General features: G+C 37.0%; 2 protein-coding genes across 4 annotated transcripts in view; one reads left to right on the top strand and one right to left on the bottom strand.

Moving 5' to 3' along the window:
• Positions 1–20,773, bottom strand: part of LOC127849342 (uncharacterized) — a 213,431-nt gene that overhangs the window by 107,639 nt on the left and 85,019 nt on the right. The window lies entirely within an intron of this gene.
• LOC127849350 (type-2 ice-structuring protein-like) overlaps positions 1–20,773 on the top strand; it is a 196,128-nt gene that overhangs the window by 133,009 nt on the left and 42,346 nt on the right. The window lies entirely within an intron of this gene.

Genomic DNA, 20,773 nt, shown 5'->3' with positions numbered 1-20,773 from the left:
AAACACAGTTTTGTGAAATATTTGCTATCTTAACGTCATTCAGTTTAACTCGATACTTTAAAGTTCGAAATTTCTATAAGCACGAATGCGTTTTGTCGAAGTAGTTTCCTTGTAATCAGACTTATTGTGGATTACCATATATCAAAATATGTGCAGAACAGAATTCCCTATCGAATGGTATCAATTGCTATGTACTTGTCTAAAATGGGAATTTTTTTCATTCTCAGCGAAGTGATTTTTATGCGAAAAACTAAGCATTTCTACAATATGCGTAAATGTTAGCGAAAAATGATCCCCACAAAACTTGATGCTATTATCATGTTTGATATTTTGGCGAAAATGTCATAAATATATGTCAACTAGTTGTAGCGAAAACGCGACTTAAACTTTGTACGAAATCAGTGTTCATTTTACAGTACAGAGCGATTGTTCGACGTTAAAATAAAATCTAATGTTAGACAGAAATGCGTTTAGTTAAAATCCGTTATCGGACTGTTTTATTGTTGTGTTGAGACATACAGTTAAGTGTCATATATCAAAATGCGTGGAATCGAATTTCCTACAAGCTAGTACCAAAATAACGATAAATGCTCATTACACAAAAAAGTTTTCTTGTTAGCGAATTTTGCAAAGTTGAATATCTGATACAATAAGTCGTGTGAGAACAATATAGGCGAAACAAAAATTGTAGCTATCATATGATGCAATACTGTGGTGAAAAAATCATCTAAATATCAAGAGACGCTATCGAGCAAATTAAGTTAAACCGATGTAACTTAACATCTTGTTTCGTTTGTTTACATGGATAAAAGACGACGTTGTAAAAATCTAAAGTTAAAGACAGAAATGCGTTTAGTACGAAATCGTTATTGCACTGTATTGTTTGTGTGTTTAGACAGACGTTTAAGTGTAATACATCAAAATGCGTGGAATTGAATTTCCTACAAAATCATACCAAAATGAAGATAAATGCTCTTAACACGAAAAAGTTTTCTTCTTAGCGAATTTTGCAAAATTGAATATCTGACACAATGAGTCGTGTGAGAACAATATAGGCGAGACAAAAATTGTAGCTATCATATGATAGAATATTGTGGTGAACATTTCATCTGGATATTATGAGTGGTTTCAAAGAAAATTGACTTAAACCTCATTGTAAGATATTGCACCCAAGCCAAGGTTGTTTACATGGATAGAAATGACGTTCGATCTACAGTACATGTTTCGTGCTTTAAAAAGTGAATTCGTGATTATAGGCAAAATGGTTTTCGGCTAGTCTTGATCAAGCGATACAATAAACATACACGCATGTCATAGCGAAATATTCGGAATGAAATTTTCTATAAGATGATATCAGTTTTGTTTCAAAAAGCGATAGGATGAAAAAGTTTTCTTGTTGCGAACGTTTTCAACGTGATTTTTATCTCATAAGCATGTATGTTGGAACAAAAATTACAATAGAAAAGTTGTAGCTAACAATAAGCTGGGCATTGTACTTTAAATTTGATAGTGATGACTTGAACAGTTCCGGAGAAATTTGACTTAAACCTCGGTGTACGATATTTTACCCAAGGTTGTTTACATGAAGCGAAATGACGTACTACATGTAATGAATTTTAACTCGAAGCCGATGTAAAGAAAAATATCAGTGCTGCGTTTAACTTTCTACGTGTTAAATCGAAATGTTTCACATACATACAAAGTGATATACACCAAATTCTTCAGAAAACAATTCCCTATTCAGCGGTACATATTTTGTTTATGAAAACGAAAAGGCAAAAAAGTTTTCTTCATACAAAAGATTTCGGACAGATATTTTACATGGAAGCATATATTTCAGGGCAAACCAATCAGTACTTTATTGTAGCATATAGCCATATGTGTACTGTACTGAAAATTTCATATTGATATTTTGAGTGGTTTCAAAGAAAATGCACTTAAACCTCGTTGTACGATATTGCACCAAGGTTGTTTACATGAAGCGAAATTACGTAGATCTACTGCACGTCATGAATTTTGACTCGATGCCGATGTCAAAAAAAATATCAATGTTGCGTTAAACTTCCTACGTATTTAATCGAAATGATTCACATACATGCAAAGTGGTATACACCAAATTCTTCAGAAAACAATTCCTTATTCAACTGTACATATTTCGTTTAGCAAAACGAAAAGGCAAAAAAGTTTTCTTCATACAAACGGTATTTTCGACCATAAACTTGCACTTTTGTCCAAGAAGCATTAACAAAAGAATACAACGTATGGAACAATCATTGTGGAGCTTTCTTAGTTGAATATCATAGTCAAAATTTGATCCCAATATCTGCATAGGTTGTTGAGAAATGTACAGTTAAACTTTCTCGCAAATACTCATCTATCCGTGTACTTTAATTTGAAATGACGTTCGATATTATCTGCACTTTATGACCTCGCTGTACTGGGTGTAATTTCTCGTGCGATGCTGGTAGATATTTGATGAAGTATTGGATTGGAAAAAAAGTTGTACTAGCGAGATATTGTGATTTGAAAAATACTCCACTGCACTGTTGCGTTGAAATTTGATCATAGTACATTTCGCAAAAATATTCATAAAAGTTCATATCAAATAACAGCTGTTAGGTATTAACTCATTTTCACACACACAATTTTATTTTGTCGAGATGAAGAATTGCGAATGAGCAAAATGCTAAGTAAACGTATATGGCTGGAATTTTCACTAACGCATAAGCTTTGTCGAAACTTGTGATACGTATCGAGTACTTGAGTTAGATATTCTCTGCGTACTTTTGTTGTAACATTCGACGTTTTGTATTCTAACAGTATGAGCGCAACATTTGGTACATGAATAACGAAATCGGGTCGTCTATTTTGAATAGTTACTTCGTGCTTAATGTACAATTTACAGTCGTCGCGTAATGTGGGAAATGTCTTTCTTAGGTAAAGACCTAACTCGCTAACGTACGTTTGATCAAAATCTCTCAGACATGCCACTTTGTTCATCGCTTTTCTCAGATATGAATGTCTACACTTACCACGCGTAAGAAATTTGCTATTCATCTTTATCAAGGACTTTGGTATGTAAGCGCTATGCTTTGTCTATATACTGAAAACGCACCAGCCCGTTGGGTATATAAAGCGACACGGACAGGTATGGTCATCATTCTTGATTTGAGACTCCAAGAGAGAACATTGACTCGAAATCATGCCGAAATACGCAAACCGACTGCCAAAGTTCGAGGACACAGACGCTGCTAGTGGTAGTAGCGAAACGACTGGCAAGGGCAAGCGACATGCTACAAAGCCATACACTCGACCAGAACAATCGGCGTCAATTGATCTAAAGTCGTTCGGCTATCAACTGAACAGACTTGGAAGTCAGGTTACAGCGTTTGTGAACAGCAGCGACTACGCTATGTCAAAGGAAGGTCGCGATGTCTGCAAGAAAATGGTATCGTGTATTCAAAAGGCTTCATCTTATCAGCGAGAAGCGAGCGAACATTTGATTAATGATCAAGAGCGTTTCTTCGAGGATGAGTGGTCTAAACGCGAACGCGCGCTAAAAGAGCAGCATGAACTCGAAACCGATAGGATAATATCGCAGCTCCTATTTGAAAAAGAGCAGGCTTTGGATTCGCTTAGAACAAAACTTCAAGAAGAAAAAGATGAGGCTATTCGAGGATTAAAAACGTGTACCATATGCTACGATGAGGAAAAAAACAGTACCTTGACAAGGTGTGGGCACACTTTTTGTGAAAACTGCTGCCTGATGATGTTTGATGGAGACTGCGCTATGTGTCGAGCTGACGTTACTGGCTGGGTGCGAATGCTTTTCACGGATTAACCCATTTTTTGACTGTTTTCATATGTTTGATTGTTTGTTGTAAAATAAAATGTTTAAATGCATATCATGTGTTGGTCGTTAATGAGTAGGTTAGATATAGTTTGATTGTAAAGTAGAACGTTGAGCTTACGAACAATGTCGTATTGAATTGCAATGGATCGAATGCTAAATATGAGTCATTGTGTAATATAACATCTAGTAGTATGAACATTTTTCGCAATATCCTCCGAAGTAAAGAAACAATAAGATAACTCAAACGTCTTCTATAAAAGCCAGTCTTTTTATTAAAACTCAATCATTCACTCTTGAGTTAGCAAAGCGAAATGACGTCAAAACAACTTGCTGATGTTGGTTTTTGTTTGGATGATGAAAGTCATCCGTTATATCTCACTCCAAGTGAGCTCGACCAAACTTGTCAAAATGTGCACTCTCTTCTCAAAATGACAGACGAAGAAGCTGGCAATCAGTTTAAATCGCGAGAAGACGAAGAAGCTGCGGATTTTTTGGCGCAGCTTGTACATAACAATTCCAACGACTCGTCAGGTTTGACTAGTAAAAAGGATTCGAATAAACGCAAAGCTATTGCCAATAATAACGGCCAAACTGTCAAAAAACCTAAAGGTTCGCGAACGTCAAAACAAGACCCAATGTCAACTGGAAACAAGCAGACTGACTTCGTAGAGCAGTATTTCATAAAACAAGAGAGACTAAAATCGTTGCACGGTAAAGCTCAGATACGAATCAACAATCTTAAAAAAGTATTGCTGACGCTAAAATCTGAAGAAAGTGCCATTGAAAATTCAAGCCAAAATCTTCCCTTGGACATGCGACAGCGCATATTACGAATGTTATCGAAAGCATCTCAAGTGAACTACAGAGCAGTGGCGAAATCGACTCGTGTCGAATATGCAAAAATGAAGACAATCAACCAACAGTTATAAGCAAGACGTGCGGACACGGGTTTTGCTGTATGAAGTGCATATTGAAGTATTTGGAATACGTCTACAACAAAAATTCTGGGCAATTGATTTGTCTGAAATGCAGACATCCATACGATAAGAATGCAACATGTCAACTTGGTGCTTGCTATGGCATTATTGGTTGATACTTAGAATGAATAAAATGTATAGAACCTTACAACGTGTTTTGTTTCACATGCTTGATGTTATATGCTTACACGACTTCAGGCTCATATTGGCCTTAAAAAATAGCGGAATGAAAACTCAGATGAACACACGTTATTGTACAATATTTTGACCCATAACAATTGTTTACATGACGTTCGTTTGACGAAATCAGCTCGATATGATTCCGCACTATTAAAGCGACTACAGCTCTGTTCTTATTTCAACTGCAGTAAGATCAAAATATCATAACTCGCGCATTCGATTTTGTATGAACATATAGTATCAGCATGAGCGCATAAAAATTTCTGTTAATCTTGTGAACATTTTATTGAATTCGGACAACGGGTTATAGAGATATTGCATTTAAACCACTTACAAAGAAACACAATTTTCTATTATTGATATGTTAACGCCGCTTTAGTTGGTAGGATGAAATTAAATAAATATTGAAATGACGTTATGAATTTGCACCAAGAACGAACTGTCAAATGCTTTGCCATATGAAAATACCGAAAACTGCCATTTCACACACGTCAGACACACATATCAACTTTCACAAAAAAACTGCAATGTGGAAACATACATTTTTAAAACATGTTGTTCTAGTTAATGCTCTCTATAACCGTTAATCCTGTTTCTTGATAGTGATAGATCAGAAATTAAGATATTGACTAATGCAGCCATTTCACATGTTCATGCCAAAGCCAGGACTTGAACCTGGATCTTTTTCAACCAGCACAGGACTGGAGAAAGCGTTATACATTCTACTACTCTGGCGTTTGAACTGATCAATGCTGGATAGTCACTATGCATAGCAGTCAAAACCTAGCAATCATGATTGTGATCTGATATTCTCTTCAACAACAATACCCCGTTTGACCATGTATATGACATTTGTTCACATACGTTCAAGCAAACATGATATGCCAGTTTTGATTTGAAAACCTCAAGTATCTGTATTATACGTATAGCTAACATATTCTGCAATAAGAAAACAGTTTTACTATCCCAGCCAACACAGTGTTAATACATTTTGGTTGCTTCAATTTGCATTGCATACAAATTAGCTTGGGTAGAGAATGATTATTGTGATCAAATATGTATGTGCAGACCAAAATGAAAAATTTCAAGTGATCATCAGACTGTAAAGTATGATTTGTGTATCAACTTTCACAAATATCTGCAATGTGGAAACATACATTTTGAAAACATGTTGTACTAGTTAATGCTTTCTATAACCATTAATCCTGTGATCAGAACCAAAAATTGACTTGTGGTTGTGCTTGCTGGCTCACACACACTGAAATATGGGTTTGGAATGGCAATCTCTTTTGCATAAGACCAGTTTATGAGAGCCATGCATAAAAATTCTCATGTTCTTATCTATAGATACAAATAAAACAAATCTGAACAAAAAATTGGCTGTGGTTGTGCTTGCTAGCAGTAATAGGCTCTCGGAATGGCAATCTCTTTTTGAACCAGACCAGTTATGTAAGCCGAGTATGAAAATTCTCATCTTCTTATTCATATAGACAAATAAAACAAATCTGAACAAAAAATTGGCTTGTGGTTGTGCTTGCAAGGTCCACACACACTGTAATATGCGCTCGGAATGGCAATCTCTTTTTGTACCAGACCAGTTATGTAAGCCGAGTATCAAAATTATTGTATTCTTAATCATATAGACGACTAAAACAAATCTGCACAAAAAATTGACTTGTGGTTGTGCTTGCTAGCAGTAATAGGCTCTCGGAATGGCAATCTCTTTTTGAACCAGACCAGTTATGTAAGCCGAGTATGAAAATTCTCATCTTCTATTCATATAGACAAATAAAACAAATCTGAACAAAAATTGGCTTGTGGTTGTGCTTGCAAGGTCACACACACACCTGTAATATGCGCTCGGAATGGCAATCTCTTTTTGTACCAGACCAGTTATGTAAGCCGAGTATCAAAATTATTGTATTCTTAATCATATAGACGACTAAAACAAATCTGCACAAAAAAATTGACTTGTGGTTGTGCTTGCTAGCAGTAAGGCTCTCGGAATGGCAATCTCTTTTTGAACCAGACCAGTTATGTAAGCCGAGTATGAAAATTCTCATCTTCTTATCATATAGACAATAAAACAAATCTGAACAAAAAATTGGCTTGTGGTTGTGCTTGCAAGGTCACACACACACTGTAATATGCGCTCGGAATGGCAATCTCTTTTTGTACCAGACCAGTTATGTAAGCCGAGTATCAAAATTATTGTATTCTTAATCATATAGACGACTAAAACAAATCTGCACAAAAAATTGACTTGTGGTTGTGCTTGCTAGCTCAAGCAGACCACTGTAAATTGCATTCAGTGATTTCTCAAATCATATCAGAGCTAGGACTTGAACCTAGATCTCCTTCTGCAAGAGAAGGCGTTCTTCCTTGAACCACTCTGAGAATATGAACTGAACATCACTTCACACATAACACACACAATGAGTTTTGTGGCCAGACATAAATGTGCTGACAAAAAACCATGCTTTCAAAATAACCTGTATATACTTTTTTTCTCATCATTTGCATCAGAAATCTTATGAGAGCCATGTATACAAATTCTCATATTCTTATCCATATGCATGAATAAACCAAATCTGAACCAAAACATGGCTTGTGGTGTGCTCGCTAGCTCAAGCAAACACTGTATGATGCGCTCAGTGAATCACAGTATCACGGCACAACAAACACACCACAATGAGTTTTGTGGCCAGACATAAATGTGCTGACAAAAAACCATATTTTTCTAAAAAGCATTTATATACTTTTTTTCTAAGCATTGAATGAGACCAGTTATGAGAGCCATGTATCAAAATGTTCAAATATTCTCTTATGGACCTCAATAAAACAAATCTGAACCAAAACATGGCTTGTGGATGTGCTTGCTAGCTCATACCCATAATTACCTTCACACAATATTTGCACTGAAACAAGAATGCAGATGCTTATGAATCTGAACCAAGAATTGGCTTGTGGTTGTGCTTGCTAGCTCACACACACTGTAAAATGTATTTGAATGAAATCTGGTAAACAGACATTCTCATGCCTGCAAAATAGCAAAAGTTTCCACTTTTTGTGTAAATACCTTTTTTGCATCATTCTCAACCATAGCCGGTTATGTGGGATTTATATCAAAATTCTAAAATATACCTACATGGGAACTGATCAGAAAAAGACCTGAAACAGAATAACATATGCAGTTAGTTTTTTGTAGAGAGAAAAATGTTTGAAAAGAAAGTGAACACCATGTTCTTTTGTAATTCATACAGTGTATCACAATTTCAAATTCTGATTCAAGATGAAATATTCTACACTGTCAAGTCAACATGATAAATATTTGTGTGCAATACAGTTTCTGTACTGATACACATGCAAATTTTCCATTTTTGTGTTAATACCTTTTTTTGAACTTTGTACACCATAACCTGTTATGAAGGTTTGCTTCTTGATATTAAATATCTATACTATAGGTACTCTAACCAAGACAAACTTCCTATGGGGTTTGCTGTTGATACACATATTGTGTCAATTGAATGAAAGATTGTTGTGGCCAAAAATTCACATGTTGGCAAAAAGCAGAATTTGCATTTGGTGTGTATATAGATTTTTTTGCAGTTTAGACATCAAATATTTTTGTGAAGAATACTTGAAATGGACAAATTATGCATTCTATGGATAAAATATGAAAAGTGAGCCTACATAGAAATATGAAAACAAATCAGTGCACATGTTTTCTTCACATAAACTGTCATAAATTGTTCAACCTATGACATGAGATGAAATATTCAGTCACGGTGTTAGCAGCACTCGGTAAAAAGTATATACTAAGTGTTCATTCATTGTAGAAATCAACTTTGTATGGCAGAGTTGATGTTTACAAATAACCTACAGTCAAAAAGGTCTGATGCAGATAAAAACAAAACAACACATATCAAGTTCCAAACTGCCTTCTTAAACACAAAACAGAAGTGGTCACAATAATCTGGAATTGCAAACGCCTTTTGTTAAGAGCATTTAACTTTGGTACAAAAATCTACACAATATGATTTATCATGTACTTCATTTTTCTTTGTTTACATTTGAGATGTGTTGACATTTCAACAATACACGGTTTTGTCTATCATGAAACAAAAAAATATATTTTGGTGGTACTTACTGTAATCGTAATCATGTTTTGACAGAATTCATCGTTTCTTGAACTCTCAATCCAAGAAGAAAGCCTGAAAATGCCTCACCATACATGTATCGATACTGTACATAGAACAACACCCATTTTTCGGAAGGTTCGGATGAAAACTCATATCTTTGAACGTTGTATTTTTCCAAAAAGCAAAGTAAACTAACAAACTTTTGTCAAGCAGGAAGTAAACTATCTTTTCTAGAACTAATGACACCGCATATTCCGCAAAATTCGGCTTGTTGATAAAAATACTCGTCGATGAAAACATAAAACACTTTGTTACATATAATTGGGGCGATTGTCGACTTTGTGAAATTTCATGTTTTGGGGAAGGGACATGCATTTCGAGTTTTATTGCTGTTGAGTTGAATAACGGCCATACTATAAAAGGGCGAATTGATCGTGTTTGAATCATTTCGATTTTTGAAACTGAACGAACAACACGCATAATGAGTGACAGAAAAGCTTGCGAGCAATGGATGTCAAGTGTGGAGAAAAGTGGCAGTTTCCAGGCATGGTTAGAGAGGCAGAATAAGCATCGTGAGAATGAGTCATCAGCTGGAAACAACAAAGCAGCTTGGTAATAGATGGATTAAGAGCATGGGCGAAATGCTGCCAACTGTTTACGACACTACGTTAGTGATTGTGTGTCATACGTGCAAAAAACTTTTTTCGATGGTGAACTTTTGCCGTAGATGCGAGGCCCTCAGCTGTGTGTCATGTACGCGGATCGACGATCGCTGCGAATGGTGTGGCGAAATTCAGGGTTACGGCCAAAACAGAGGAGTGAGGCTTTTGCATCTGTGATCGAGCGGACTATGTGGGCTGATCTAGTGGACTATGTAAACTGTTGTACGTTGTTGTTGCGAAAGATTGAATGTTTGAAATATTGATTGTTGCAGAATAAAATCGTTTGAAACTACATATACATAGTTGTTTGTATTTGCTTTGATTAGAGTTGGATAATATAGTTTGAGAAAACATACGACACTGGGTTATATCAATAACTAACGCAATAGCAAAATCAAACATTCGTGCACACAATAGTACTTGTTTTTCAACTTTGCGTTTGGTAGTTGCATGAATAAGTATATGTTACTACAAGAATAAGAACAAAACGAATTGAACGGTTCATGATATTTATTTACAACACGATCATACAAAACCTACTCATGTGTCTATCAATAGTCTTGTTCCTGGACCCACCATTCGCAAAAACTGGCAATTCGGTGAATGTTTATGGTGTTCCAAGAACGCATCGTCTGTAGATTTCCAATGATACAACACAATGCCACAACGAAAACATTTGCAACGATCGTGTTGTCCCAAGTAGTACAACCCGCAAGAAGCAAGCTGGTATTTGTTTGGTTGTATTTGGGGAGACCAATACTCAAACGTTTTCAGTCTATCGATATAGTTTTCCATGTACATACTTGTTTCATTCGGTGCAAAAAGCGTCGGTATCATCCATGATATGATATGATATTATATTACACATGCAATTGGTTATTTCAACATCTTTATACATTTTTTGTCTCAAAAATACTCTTGGTCAAACGTTACGAGTTTTGTTCTCTTGGCTTTTGAGCTCAACAAAATCCCATTTATGGTTTGAAGTCGTTTTGTGGGATCTTGGTGTGTCCAGCACAAATCATATTTCGGATTGATCAGAATAACCTCAATATCGACATAGTACACAATTTCCGTATCTGTCGCTTTCCAACATTGATCTCGCGTCGAAAATGTAAACTTCACATCTGGATAGAGATCCATGATGTACATTTCGACAGCTTTGTTCCACTGTTCGAGGTTTAAACGTAACATGTGTCGAAAAAAACCTAAATCTTTGAGTTCGACGGCTAGCATTGTTTTGTGTGAAGTGTACTAAGTCAAATTACTGCTATATAACATTTTTCTACAAAACAAACAAACACCTGTAAACGTTTCAAACAATTTTATTCAATACTTTGAACATGTACAATTGACCGGCACGCAGCGACAGGTCCAGCATCGGTTTAGTCTGTTAATTTGTCTCTGCGTCATTTTGCCCACGCTGAGAAAGAATGGAGGACGTTTCGCCACCGCAATTTCGGCATCCCAGTCCTCAGTTTTTGGAGTGACGGTTTCTGAAACAGAACAAGCAAAAGTTAGTTACAGCATTCAACGTTTACAATCAAACCTCCAACACTAACATATGAAATTCTTAACAACATACTTTTTATCTCAGACAGCCTAATCTCCATATCCCAGTCCTCAGTTTTTGGAACCCGGAATGTAGTTGCTGGCACAGACATGTTATCGCTTTGAAGGTTAGATCAAGAATGATTTGATCTACCAGTCATGTAGCGCCTTTTATTTGCAGCGACTCTTTGACAACCACTAACCCAAAGCTGTTGTTACTTGTTTCAGTATACAGAATATTTAGGTTTTTGTTGGCCGTATTGTATTCACAAGAACGAAGTTGTACTTTGATTGCATCAAACGCTCAATTTCCTCACGAAGTGTCGCCGAGTCATCTTGCTGCGAAGACCTCAAGAATGCTTCTCATGCGAAATGAGTCAAGTTGTTTGTTCCAAAAATCAGTAGTGCATTTGGGTACGAGTGTTTGACCATAACGTTTGATTAGACACGAAGCCAGTTTGTCATGCGTATTCTTTGAAAATGTTAGTACTTCCAATCATACTTAAGGCTTGTGTCAAGTAATAGCTCGTAGCTGCCATATCTTGGTACATGTTCTTGAAAAATAAAGGTGACACTGATGAACCTCATTGCCGTAGTTATCTTCGTAATCGGTTGTTCGCAAAGCAGAAAATCAACCCATTGCTGTGTGAATCACTAAAACCTGAGCTTCACAAACTGTATGTATTCAGGTTTAGATATATGAATGACAACCTTGTTCTAGGTCTGTTTGTGTGAAATCAACAGGCAAAACATGTTTTTCTTTGATAACAATGTAACACGATGAATCGAAAACCAAAGTTTTGATTAATGTGTGTTGCTAACAACTCGGGTTGGTTTGATTTGATGAGTGCATGCAATTTGCTTTCGCCTTTCCGTTCGATGCAACGAGCCATATCTGTTTTCAAAACCTACTTTTTTCAAGCTTATACCACTAAACTTTGTAACATGACGGGTTGTATATAAAGCCATGCACACTTATTCAATGCGTCTCATTACAATCTGACAACAGAAGCGACAACATGTCGGTCCAAACATTGTGCGAAAAAATTCATTCGTGAGAAAAGAAATTTCAATGCGAATGGTCACCAAAAGAAGTACATGTTCAGCGTTACATGTCCTTTCACAGATGTCGAGGGACTGCGGTTTACGGGTCGATAACTAACAGTCCGTATGACTACTTGAACTACAAGCCAACGCTGGACCATGTGTTTCTCGATGAACCGACACTAGCTGCGTTTGAACGATATGTTGACTTGATGTTTTCTGTTGCCGATGAAAGATTGATATGTGCTACTTCAAATATTGAAAACATTCGTACCAGAACATTTCGCAACTCTAACCGAGCGCATAAGAAGGGTAGATACATGCAGTCGATCCACGTTAAACACAGACTGCCGATATGGCATAATACCAGTGTTGGAGTTTGCACGGAATCGAGGAGTTTAGCAAAGTCTATTCGGTGAAATCCACTTGCCTATCTTTGGAAAGGACACAGATACGATTGAAGCTGAACACCTACTTTCGAGCAGTCATGACATTACTCGATTGTTCGGAAATGATATCGTGGAAATATTGGTGAAAAAAGGAGTGCTACCGAGTAAAAACTTTCAGCTTGTCAGTACACAGAAAGAGCTCACAATAGGTCTGAAAATTGTGAGAAGCTGTGGTGAAATATACGAAGCGTTGCAAACTGGCATCGAAAGAGAGATGAATGCTAACGTATACTCACTGCAACCAAAATATGGATATCCAAATACAAATTTGTGTCAGGCGTTAGAGGTTTTGTTTGTGATGCATCCTTTGTACCGCAAGCACATCAACAGTCTTCACATTGAAACGGAGCTGATCGATGGGGGAAAGGGTAGACTAGTCAATGCTATTCCTAATCGTAAACGCAAATTTGCTGAACATTCAAAGGATCAGTCCAGTCTCCCCAAAAAGATGCTTTGCAAAACACAAGAACAAACATGGAATGACTTGCCTTGTTCTGATAAGAAGGCGTGTTCGGAGCAAAACGAGATAATCAGTATGCCGGTCGATTTGGCAGTCGTGAAAGAAGAAATCGTGGAAACGTTCACCCCAGAACAAGAGGTACAAGAAAACCCGATGCCCGTAAGCGATATGTTGCCCGAAGAAGACCCATGTAAAGTTTACTTCATCAATCAGTGTCAAAACGAAGAACACGAATATGCTCTCTCAAGCGGTTAGAACATGCATTCCCAACATTCACATCCCACCGAACTTTGTCGCATTTTGTGTGTCGAAGGAATTGCTGACAAACGGCCTCGTTTTGTACATTCCTGCAGATTTTGTGTTGTAGTCTGTTGTGTGCAAATTTTTTTTTATATAGCTATTTCATGTGTTTTGTTAGATGAATGAAATAAAAACCAGCATGTTGCGCTTCATACTATTTGTCTTGTTTGTGTCTCTATGTAGCTGTAACGATAACTGCTTCAAGAAATCGCCAGAGCGCGATCTGGGTATATACAATGGTGCATTCTCGATCGTTTCCTATGATGATGCGCTAGACAAGTTACGCAAAATTGTATATATTCCTGAGAGAATGTACACAACGCAATATGATATTCTCGAGGCCATACGAAAAGTCATAAATCAAAATTTGGGCGTGAAAGACAATTATTTGACCATTGATAATCACAGGGACAGGTTTTGTTTCCAAATCAAAGGCAAACTCTTTTTGATTTTGACCCCGAATATAGGTAGGATGCTAGCTACTGATTCTCTATGGCGATTCTTGGTACCAGACAATACATCTAATCATGTTGCAGACATCGAAAAACGCAGTAGCGATAATTTTCGTTACATCGACAGTTTCAAACGAAATTGACACACACACAAACAGCGAAATGGAAAACAACGCTTGCTTTTATCCCCAACAATGGTTCGACAACCACAAAGGTTAACAAAAAAAGCACGCAAGCAACACTGAGAGTTGCACACGAAAATACCACTAAAACATTAAGTAAAAAACATAACACATCAGTTGTCAATGCCCTTAGCGATGGTTCAACAACCACAAAGGTTGAAGAAAATAGCGATCTTGGCACATCGATAGTTGCAAACGAAACTAGCACACAACAAAACTACAGTGAAATCCATAACATAACGAGTGGTAATATCACAAATAATGGCTCAACAACCACAACAAAGGCTAACGAAAATAGCGAAACAGGATCTGTCCTTGTTATAATCGAAGTTGTGTTTTGCATTCTAGCCGTGTTTGCAATCGTTCTTGGACTAATAGGATTTGTGTATAACGTTATAAAAAAAACACAGGAACTAAAATAAATATAAAACACACTTATACAAACGGATCTTGTCATTCTTGATGTTCTAAGCCAACCATGCGGTCGTTTATCATTTTGTGTTTGTTCATTGTTGTCCGCGCAAACACAACAGTTCAAAGCGTTTCTTCTTACGGTTTACAAAACTGTTATTGCAATGTGTGTGATCCGACTAAAAGTATTGGTAAAATATATGATGGATCTTGCTACTTTATCAGTATTGAGCAACAGTTCAAAGTTGGAAACCAGTTTTCAACGAACGTCAATGTACGTAAAACTGTAAACAGCACCGACTATAATGCATACGATGTGGTCATTTTTGGACATAAAAACATTCATCTAAAAACGGTTTTCACTCAAGTAAGCAACGAATTTATTTAAACAACATCCAAGGTTCTATCAAGATAGCGCTGTTCAACAACAAAGATAGGCCTGCTCAATGCGTTCATTTGTTCAAACGAAAATATTTGGGCATTTCATGCGAAACGGCTAACGTAGCGCTGTTAAAAGCGGATCGAGGAGAGTTTGTGACTGTGTCACCTTTCAATCCGCGTGCGTACAAGACATGTTCATTTGACGAAAACGCAGCAGCGTCGATCACATCACCTAAAACTTGTTTCGTGGTGAATGAAGATGGCCAGTGCTTACCAGCAGTGCTGCAAACAGAAGAAGAGTTTCAAAACGCTTTTGACTATCTGATTAACAGAACGCACGACCCGAAGGTGAATGCAATATCTCAAAATTTGATGTTCAAAATTGACAGTCTGAACGAAACGCTCGAATTAAACGATTACGCGATAGTCTATTCGCGAGTGATATGATGAGAACAATACGTGCTTGTATATCGACGTGAATGAAAAATCTATTTCGTATGAAGATTGTACAACAAACGAACTCTGTGTCAGATTAGAATTCCTGGTATGGGACTGGATTCACCGAGTGACGATGATTCCAAAATAAACAGCTTTTGGGTCTTATTTATTGCACTAACATTTGTGGTTGTTTCTTTGGTTATAGTTTATTATTGCGTATGTGTTGCAAGGATTTCAATCTAGACGTTTACAAACTACTACAACAGTTCAAATAACAAGCGCCTAACTCGAGTATAAAACCATTCACGCAAAGTCAGTAGTTGTCATAACGTAAAAAATGTTCAGCTGTGAGTTTGTGGCTGCGATGGTAGCAAATTACTTGGAATGCAAGCAGTTTGAGGACTCAAATGACACTCTTTGTGACATCGTCGAATGTGTGATTTTGCTTGTAAATAGCACTGTTACGATGCATGTTCTTACAAAAGATGAACTGACCATAGCTTGTTTTGATGAAGACTATTTCGCCGAGTTGCTTGAACAAAAGCTGAACAATGGTTTGAGCTGGGATGTGTTTGTGACAGCATTTGTTTTGTTTGCGGCCGTCGTACGTGAAATATCGAATTACAACGCTGAAGGCTTCTACCACCTGAATAAACTACAGAACGTGTTCCGTAATATAGACTTACTGACTGGGTTGCAAATCAACCTGGTAAATGGACATCGTTTGTACAGTATTGTAAGCGAGTTTGTTGAATAAAAAGTAGAAAACAGACAAATTTGTGTTAAGTTGTTTTATTCAGTATCGCATTCACATTCAACTTCACTTTCTATAGATAGCGATATGTTCGAAATCAAATTTTCGAATAATTCATACTCATCGATAATGTCTTTGAGACCAATCATATCGATGATTTCTTTGCACATATCAGCACCATTGGTTTTAAGCAAACCGTGTTTCTTCTCACCACACCATCGCGGTCAAAAATGTTGAAAATAGTTTTGTATCGTCTGGTCTGTCCATAACAAGCATCAAGTCGTCCTCGTCGTCATCTTCACCCAATCTTACATACACAGTCAAATGAACTGTAGTCCAAAGCATGTGATTTTGACCTGATAATCGAATTCGGGTGTAGGTTCATAGTCCGGAGAAAACAATGCATATGGTTCAAATGTTTCAGATTTTGACATGCGAAACAATTTCACCCTAGGCTCTCTGTGGATATTATGCTCATATGCTTTGATATGATGTCCCACAACTTGTTCGCAGCAGATTGAGATTTGATTTTCCATTTTCTTTTCTGATACGTTTCTGCTCTGGTGTTTTCGAACGAGCATTGAAGCATATGCATTGACGTTCTCCATGTTTTAAATGTGACCAATGTGGCAACGTTTACAGACAAAGTGAACGTTTGTGAATAGATCGTTACAAAATTTGCATATAAAAGCTCTGCACAAAAAGTAAGCTTCATTTCATGTTGATGTTTGCGACTATATTTCTTGGCATTTTGCTTATTCGATTCATCATCGAAGAACGAAACCCCGATTTTTGGGATCGCAAAACGACTAAACTTGACAACAACAAGAAGCCATGATCGGTGTTACAATGCTTGCGATGATCTGTATTCAAGACTTACGATGGTGGTTTTCTGTTAGAAAAATACGAAAAGAATGCATACAGGTTATGAAAGAACTTCGTGAACGCTTTCAAGCAAATAGTTGCTGTGATTGCAAAGACTGCAAAAAACGTATGGCTCAACTTCACCTGGAAAAAGAACAAGCAGTGAAAGACTCGCGTACTTGTATAATTTGCTGCAATGAAGAGAAAACCTTTGCCGTAACACCATGCATGCACCTTTTCTGCGTACACTGTTGCTGGCACATGCATATATATGGGAACAAATGCGCTGTTTGTAGATCTGAAATATTTGATTGGAAGCGGATTCATTGGACTGATTAGTGTTATGACTTTTAGTGCATGCTTGTGTGTGTGTGTGTATTTGTTTGAATAGTATCGTCAATAAAATGTTGAAATGCATTTTATGTTTTGGTTGTTAGTTTGGTAGAGAAGATGCAAGTATATTGACGTTTTGGGTTTTATCTTCTTTCGTGAAGAAAACAAACACACAAGTTTACTGTTTTTGCTCTTTATTTTCAACATACAACAAACACATACAACATTTAGTTCATAACATTTTTCTTCTCTGCGCTTTCGACTCAGACTACGACTGAACACTTTTGTAAAGCTTCTCTTTCTAGTTCTCGACCGCGCTTTTCATCGTTTTCGCTAGGTTCGTTGACAGACTTCGGTTGAAGTTTTCCTTTAGACTCGTTTTCTCTTCTGAGCAATTCGTTATCATACGCGGTTTTGTTGTGAAATGTAAGAAGTTGTGGAATGCGTTTAAGAAACATCACCACTTCTGTCATGCCTAGGTGCTCAGCGAGTTCGATCATGTTTACCAGACTAGAGATTGACTGCCAATCCGAGTAATCTAGCGTGAGACCGTTACATTGGTACTCAGACAGGTTCATGAGAATTTCAAACACGTTCATCAATTCTTGAACACTGTACTTCGGCTGAATCTTGACATGATTTGTCTTAACGTTAGTGAACATTTTCACAATTGCTGCTGGGTATGATTTTTGTTCTTTGCCCACATAAAATACAACCCTGTCTTTGCTTTGTTTAAGCGACTGAATGAGCTTTGAAGAGATTTCAATACCAATATCGTACTTCAGTTTAGTGAACAAGCGATTAGTGGCTTCGGTGTCAGTGACCGTTTAATATCTTTAACGTTTATGGTTGACATGGTTGACATGGTTGTGTGTGGTTTGAGTGTTTCTATAGAAAAACTACCTTAAATAGATTTTTATCGCAGTTTTCCAAACCGTAATTTGTGATTGTATAGACAGTTGAACATCCACAAAAAGTCATGTTTTTTTCTTGAGCTGGGAATCACCTCCTATAGTGTTAATCATAACAAGAAAAACATAAACTCCTAAAAGCGAATAAGGACAGAGTGAAGTGTTTCTCGAAGTTTTGTATGTATCGTAAATAAACTTTATGTATGTGGAATTGTTAACCGTACTTTCGTCAAACAGAGAGAAAAAATTGTAAGCTTTAAGTCGGTTGTATCCACAAATAGGATCGCCAAATACTGAATCAAAATGGCTTGTAATTTCGCTAGTTGTCATTTTTTGAACAACGACATGCGTTCATCGTCTTTGAACTCATTGAGAACCATTGTGACACACGTTTGAATTCCACACCCCGAGTTTTGAGTTCATTTCTACTAGCTTGCTTTCGAATATTCGTATTGGTTCTTCATATTCTGTTATGTATTGAAAAATGCATAGCGAGCATTCGTGGTGATGTCTAGAGTACATGGGTGAAAGCAAGTAGGTGTTTTGTGCTAACTGTTCGTCTTCGTCAACAATCAAAACCTCGTCGATATCCATTGATAAGGCAACAAATGTTTACAGTTCATTGATACAATTTATTTACAACATATACAAAAAATGTAACACACACAAGTCAACATAATCATACAATATTGCAACAACGTAGTCATTCGTCATCATCGCTCAATTCTAGATCACTGAGTATAGTCTTTTCCTTTTTCGGTTTCTTTGCAGCTTTCGTTTCACCAGATTTGCGCATTCTTTTAACAGCCAGACCGTTCATAATTTCCTTTTCATCATCGTTTAGCGTATCTGAGATTTCTGTATCGGAGATGTCGATATCGGCATATTTGCGTTTTTCCTCAACATTGGAAGATTTTATTCGCTCTATTAGCGCAAACATGTTTTCGTCTTCCCCAGAACCGAGTATTTGTTAATCACATCAATTGGAATTCGATCGAAAACGTTAGAGCTCACAGTCTTCACAACATCGTTCTGCAGGTTTTTGTTTTCTTGATGCCCTTTATCAGATTCTGCGTTCTTACTTTGAGGCTTTTGTACTGCGCTAGTTTGGCATCAATCTGTTTTAGTTTCTCTGAAAGTTCTTCTATCTTCAAATAATCGTTAGGCGACAAGAAGACACCTGACTCGACTTCAGACACCAAATTCCTTTTCACGCCGTGATTCAGTACAGTGTTCGCAAACTGCTGTATTCGTTCTCGTTGTTCGTTTTTATAGCATAGCTCGAGGTCAACATTGCTTGTGCCATCGTAGAAAGTGATTGCGAGTGTGCTTATTTTGTTAACTGCAGCTATATATATACGCTTGAAAAATAATGCACGCCTTACTTGTTCATCATTGGCTGAATAATCGAATGTAGTACGCCTCTTTGGCTTTACGCACGTGCTTGTCTCGCTCTGTCTCCAAAACGAATACAGTGTACCGTTCCTTAACATCGCACAAGTGTTTCCCACATTCTATCAAATGGTCAGTAGCTCGACACAAATGCTGCTCTCTGTTCGAATATGAGAGTTGTGTGTTGAATGCGTTTTCTCAGATTAATGGTCTCGCCAATGTACTCACCGCCGCAAGTGTTGCACTTCAGAACATATATAACATCTTTTGATTTACAAGTCAAGTTTCTCTCCATCTTCAACAATGTATACAAAACCACATTGAAACTGAAAACTGTTCCTCCACTCTTTATTTGAGAACATAGAGTGCAGCGCTCACCGTTACATGGTTTAACTTTGTAGTCCATCAACAACTCAAAATAGTGAAATTATGACTGAAAATGTGTTTTATGCGTTTTTTGTTACAAAAACATGAAGATCAGCTGGTACCGGTGAAATTTATTCCTTGTTCCTGCATAGCACAAGTAATGTCAAACACGAACATTTTGCGAATTTAGCTGACTGATATGTAGAGTTTTTACTAATTGTTGTGAAACAAAACTCGATTGTCAAGTCGAATATGAACACGTTTCGTCTCCAATATCGTCTAGTATGGTTTCAAAAATGCTTTCGAGCAGTTCTTGTTTTTGATCAAAACGCTGATGCATTAAAAACGTGGATGGAAATTCTTGAGTGTTACCAATGCTCTCGCGTTCAATGGTATACATGTTGTCATACGAAGTCATTGTGAGTTATGACAATAGCGGATACAAACGCTTTGATATCTGTTAACTCTTTACAAAGTTTGTTCGTTATGCCGAGCTATGCTGTGTAGTACAATTATGAAGCAAATAGCAGCTATCACAAGCACAATGAATCCACCAACACAAAACAGCGACAGTTTCCCAAAACGTTAATTTTTTTAGTCCCGGTTCGTCATTCAATGTACTTTTTACCCCCACAACACCTCGCAAATCGTGGTCCTGTGTTTGCATTTTT

Source organism: Dreissena polymorpha, chromosome 10, assembly GCF_020536995.1.
Source record: "Dreissena polymorpha isolate Duluth1 chromosome 10, UMN_Dpol_1.0, whole genome shotgun sequence".
NCBI lineage: Eukaryota > Metazoa > Mollusca > Bivalvia > Myida > Dreissenidae > Dreissena > Dreissena polymorpha.
Note: the sequence above shows the minus strand (reverse complement) of the source record. Positions and strands in the feature narration are given on the sequence as shown.